Here is a 6,000-nt window from a genome sequence, read left to right as displayed (position 1 = left end):
TTTTGCTTATCTTAGAAGGTCTTTCTCCTGCATTCTGAAGGATAGTCTGGCTGGGTACAGTAAACTTGTTTGGCAGTTATTTTCATTTGGGACTTGAAGTACATTATTCTATTTCCTCTGGCCCATAGGGTTTCTGCTAGCCTAATGGGGATTTCTTTCAATGTGACTTGGTACTTTTCTCTTGCAGATTTTAAAATTCTTTCTTTCCCCTGTTCCTGTCTTGTGTATTTGGGGTTCTGTGAGCCTCCAGCATGTGGAGTCTATATTTTTCATAGAATTTTTGCTATTGCTTCATTGTAAAGGTTTTCTGTCCTCTAACCTTTATATCCTGTCATTCAGATATTCTAATGATGTGGCTATTTGATCACTGAATGGTGTCCCACAGATCTTGATTGCCCTCTTCATTCTTTCTTTCTCCACTTTTTTTCTGTCTGAGTGAGAAATTTCAGAACTGGAAGTATGGTTCAAATGGTAGAATGCCTGCCTTGTAAATACAAAGCTCTGAGTTCAAACCCTGTATCACCAAAAAAAAGATGAAAGAAAAAAATTTCAAAAGACTTGTCTTCAAGTGTAGATATCCTTTCTTCCATATGATCCAATTTGTTGAGGGTTTCAACTGAATTTTTTATTTGATTTATTGAGCTCTTCATTTCAAAGATTTCTGAATTTTTTTTCAAAATATCTCTGCTAATTTTATCATTCATTTCCCACATTTCCTTCTTGGTTTTAGTTAATGGTTTATTTCTAGTCTCTTGGATCTCATTGAGCTTTTAAAAACTATTCTTTTGAATTCTTTATTAGGCATTTCGAGCAGTTTGGTTTCTTTGGACTCTGTTACTAGAGAATTGTGATCTTTTGTTGGTGTTGTATTACCTTGATTTTTCATATTCCTGCTGTTCCTATGGTGAGATTTACACATCTGGTGGATCAGATATCTCTATCACTTCAATGGCCTTAGTAAGTGGCTTTCTCCTGATGATTTGTCTTGTATTGGTTTAATATGTAATGTTGGTATTATTTCCAGCTGGGTGTGAAGGATAGTCTCCTATAGTTTCTTTGCCTATGATTAGTAAATTTGTGTACAATGCATACAATATCAGAGTTAGAGTGATCCACTGTCTTTGTGGACAATGTAAGAGTGGGAACACCCAAGTAGCTTAGGCAGATGCAGTGTGAACAGCAGTGTATGTGGGGTCCATGCTATGTGTTTACTCCTACAATGGGAATAGTGGCTCCTGTCAGGTGATGGGTGTTTCTCAGGCACTCTCACATCTTGTCACAGCAAAGTATTGGGAAAAATTTTCAATTAACAATAACTGCATCTTGGATAAATCTCAATGGCAAAAATGTGGAATGATTCATGAACTTGCATGTCATCCATGTGCAGGGGCCATGCTAATCTTTTGTGTATCATTCCAATTTTAGTATATATGGTGCTGAAGCAAGCATTCAAGCACTGTTAATTGGCCACACCAATAGTGCTATGGGGCTGAAGCACTTGTAGTCTGACAAGACATTGGTGTGGGTCAGGTGCTTCATGGGGTGAGTTCACTGCAGGAACCATGTCCCCTTCTGTAGTGCTCACAATCATTCTTGAAAACAATTTACGGTCAGATAAGATGCATATGTAGTGGCCATACGAACAATGTAGTGTGATATAGTAGGGGTTGTGGTGTTCCTACCACCCCTACTGTAACATTTGTTACTATGGGACTGGCTATGATAGATTCATACCTCAAGAGTCCCCTACTTGTGTGAGCCTGGGAACAGAATTATCTGGGGCTGTTTTTCCCCTGAGTATTTCAAATGCAGTGCCCATTAGGGAGTGAGCAGAAGTGAGATGTGGTCAGAGCCAAGCAAATTTCTCTAGAGATCTCCTTTGGCCACATTTTCTTGTTAGCGGTGAATTTTCTTCTCCTGATTCTTTCCACTGTAGTGTCCTCCCAGGAATAAACCGAAAGGGTTGTGGCCAGAGCTTGGTGGTAAAATTCCTCTCCGGATGTCCCACAGCCATGTGTGCCTAGGGACATGACAATAACTGGAATTTCCGTCCCATATTCTTTCAGTGTAGTGCCCATTGTGGAGTGAGCAGGGGATGGACCAAAGCCAGCACTCACAAAGTTTCTCTTGGGAACTTTCTAGGCTGTGTGCCCCCAAGACTGGTGACAGCTGGAACTTCAGTGTAACTCAAAGCTGAACTAGCATGATTTGGCAGCAGTGGAACCATGGAGTTCTTTCCCTGCCATATTAGTGACAGGTGCCCATGCATGACACTGGAACAAGGGATGGAAGGTACCATATGGGTCACTCCCCTTTATTCCTGGTGCTGGTATGAATCCACAGGCAACTGGACACATCCCTGTACTCAGAGGACAAGCTCTCTATGTCTTGGTTCTTGAGGGCAGCACCTTCCATTACTTTCTGTGTTGCAATACCTGTCCTCTCTAGTTCAGGGCACCCAACAGGTTTGATTCAGAGTCACTCTACTGGGCCAAGTTTGGTTCAGAAGGCAGCTACCCCCTGAGCCTGTGCAGTGGAGTGTCTGTGGGGTCTCCAAGAAGGAAATATACAAGGGTTCAAATTCAGACAATACATCCCTTCCAAGATGTCTCTTGGCTCCAGCACCCTGGAGATTTGATGGGAGATGATGTGTGAATCTTTCCCAAAGCAAAGCTAATGTACAGGTTTCAGATTACTTTTTAAATTGGGGTGCAGCCAACAGCTTGGATTGCCAGTATCCATGATGGTAAGATTATTTTCTAGGACTCTCTCTTTTACCCTTTCCTTGCAGAGGGGAGACTTCACTTCTCTCAGCTGTGAGATCAAACTGACTGGATATTTTGTTTGTCTTACTATACTGTTGTCTCAGGTCTCTGAATCTTTCAAGGCTCTAGTTTTTCTGCTGATTTCCAGTGTTTGTCCATGGTCACCTCACTCAATATGCAGCTATACACCTGCTGCTTTGGTTTTACTTCATGGAGGAGCAGGGGAGTATGGATGCCTCTATTCATCTACATTGTAAAGTACAAAATATTCCCAGAACTTAGGGAGAACCATCTGGAGAGGTCAGGGTCAAGTATTTCTAGGAATAAGATCTACTTTCTACTTTTTTCTCCTGGAAGAAATGAATTAGTTAATGAATCTGTTACAGTGTTAGTCTTTATTGACTTAGAGTTGATAAAAGTTATTTAATAATTATATGTTTATACTATATGAATTATATTAATAATTTTAATAAAAATAATAGGAATTGATAATAGAAGATAATAAAACACAAAATTTAACTGAATTTTAATTAATATTTAAGGAATATCTACTTAAAAGGGCATCAAATTAATCATCTACCTAAGCATAGATTTCCCAAGATCTGAGTTGGAAGTCCCTCATGGAAGATATATGAGATTAGGTGGAAAAACAGGTTGAGGTTAAACACGAAAATCCTAGAATAATGGTCTCAGGATTTTATCCTATATGTAGGAAAAGATGCTACTGGTACATAAGCACAATGAGGAAATTGATGGTAAAGAGAGTAGGTGTTGCCTATCATATGCAGGATAGACTGGAAAGGGGCACCAGGAGACCAGAAATAGACCTATTGAAGAAGTTAGGCATAAGACTGCAACATTCTAGCCTCTGGACAGTTTAAGAGCATTGAAAATAATCTGAGACATTTCCAACAAGAGTTAACAGTGCTTTCTGAATAATTGATAAAGGAGAAGCTCAAGAAGGCTCAGGTGACAAGCATGAGAGATCACATAAACAGTGGTGGCATCACAAATGAGAGATTTGATATAGAGCAGAAGCTCATGAGAAGGGCAAAAAGATTGAATTCCAGTGGAAGCTGTACACATCCTAATGGTGCATGGATTAAGTCAGTATTTAGCTACATCAAGGCATTGTTAGAAGATTCTAAATGTGCTCATAAAGGGTTAGTGTGGACAGTATGATGGCAGTAATAGCTTTCTTCATGGCATATAAAAAAGGAACAGCCGATGAACCTACTTTGTTTTCTGTCCTTTGGCATATGGATCCTAACACTGGTTTCTGTCACATCTTGAACATAAAAAGCAAGAATAGAAATGGAATTTCAAAGTTAAGCCCAAGAAAAATGTTTTCCTCTTTACATTTCACATATTTCTTTTGAACTGACATAAAATATTATTTTTCTTGCTGAGCAGATTTATTGTTCATTTACCAAATTAACATGTTTAGCACAAAGATAAGTTATGTAGAAAGATAAAGCAGAAACTTCAAATCTCCACTGATATTTTTTTGAAAAGAGATATTTTTTGACTTGTAGTACTGTATAAATACAGTCATAAAAATATCACAGTTTTGAAAAATTGGCAAGCACACTTGGTATAAGAAAAATAAAATTAAAGTGGTAATTTTGGAAACACTAAATCTGTGAGTTGCATACCTGTTTCTTCAGGAAAATCTACATGTTGGTTAAAGTTGTATGTAAAAGATAAGCAGTCACTACAGGCGTTAGGTCTGGAAAGAACTGAACTCTTAAGATAGACAGGCATTACTACTTTGAAATCATGAGATCAAAAGTTAACTCTGTAGTTAGGGGTGTAGTTCAGTGTGGGAGAACTTGCCTAGCATGTTTGAGGTCCCGAGTTTGATCCCTAGCACTGCAAAAAAGAAACAAAAGGAAATTAAACCTTTGGGTGTAGTCAGAATAATTTCAGTGCCACTAGCTGGGTGCTGGTGGCTCACACTTATTATTCTAACTACTGGGGAGGTTGAGACAAGGAGGACAGCAGGTTGGGCCAGCATTGGCAAAAAGTTTGTGAGACCTCACCTCAACCAATAGCTAGGCACATTGGTGCATGCCTGTCATCCCAGCTACATAAGAGGATGAGATTAGGAAGTTGTGGTTCCAGGCCAGCTTGGGCAGAAAAACTTCACCAGTCCCCATCTCAATGGAAAAAGCTGAGTATGGTGTCATGCACTTGTCATCCCAGATACAATGGAAAATGTAAAATAGGAGTACTGCTGTCCAGGCCAGGCTGGGCAAAAAAACAAGATCCTATCTCAAAAATAACCAAAGTAGGGGGGATGAAGGAGAATGGTGGAGGAGGTGAATTCAAGTATGATATTTTTGATATACTGTAAGAACTTCTGTAAATGCCACGATGTACCCCCACACAGCACAACAATAAAAAAAATAACCAGAATTTTTTATTGGAGGCATTTTATTGGTCTGGAGGCATGGCTCAAATGGTAGAGAACCTGCTTAGCAAGCTCAAAGCCATGAATTCAAACCCCAGTACCACCAAAACAAAACAAAAAACCCAACAGCTAAATTTAGAAACCATGTCATTTTTAGTTGCCTTAGTTTGCTGTTTTATCATTATTTTTAAATTTTTGAGTCTAGTTTTCATTATAAGTAAGTAAGATTAGATTCCTTCCTCTATGTAATAGCCCTTCAAAGGGATCAATATATGTAGGAGAGAGATAAGTTAATAAAATAATTTAGCTTAACTAGTATTCATTATTATTAAAATGACATTCTACCAGAAGCCTACAGAGACAGAGGGGGATACAAGGGCCTCTCTCCATGAACTTAAAATCTCTCCAAGGAGAAAATAAGTTCTATTTAGTGATTCAATAACAAAAGAATAAAATTTCCAAGGTGAAATAATATGATAACGATGTATGCCAAAGAACTGAGGAAGTCTGATATCATCAAGAGTCCCCAGGAAAAAAAATATGTATGCAACCAGACTGGAAGGGGGGTGCTACAAATAGAATGTGTTACAAATCTGGGAAAGAAAAATAACATACAACAACTTTCCTGGGAATGAGTAGGCTAGGTGGGATCCAGGAATAACTCAGAGAAGGTCTAAGGAGGAGGATCGATAGGCAAGGAAGGCAAGCTCACCAAGAGTTAATAGACGGACACTACAGATTTTCATGTAGGAACGTAGCTTCAGAAATATTCAGATGTTGTATAGCCTTAATTCTAAACAACCTGTTGGGTTGAATTAAAAT

At 38.8% G+C, this 6,000-nt stretch overlaps 1 non-coding gene across 1 annotated transcript; it reads right to left on the bottom strand.

The window, feature by feature from the left end:
• Positions 1-1,342: 1,342 nt before the first annotated feature.
• On the bottom strand, positions 1,343-1,449 carry LOC141426040 (U6 spliceosomal RNA). Its single transcript, XR_012451153.1, has one exon. It is a non-coding gene; the product is annotated as a U6 spliceosomal RNA (small nuclear RNA).
• Positions 1,450-6,000: the final 4,551 nt, after the last annotated feature.

This window comes from Castor canadensis, chromosome 8 (genome assembly GCF_047511655.1).
Source record: "Castor canadensis chromosome 8, mCasCan1.hap1v2, whole genome shotgun sequence".
In the NCBI taxonomy this organism is placed as follows: Eukaryota; Metazoa; Chordata; class Mammalia; order Rodentia; family Castoridae; genus Castor; species Castor canadensis.
The sequence above is the reverse complement of the archived record's forward strand: the minus strand, read 5'-3'. Positions and strand labels throughout refer to the sequence as shown.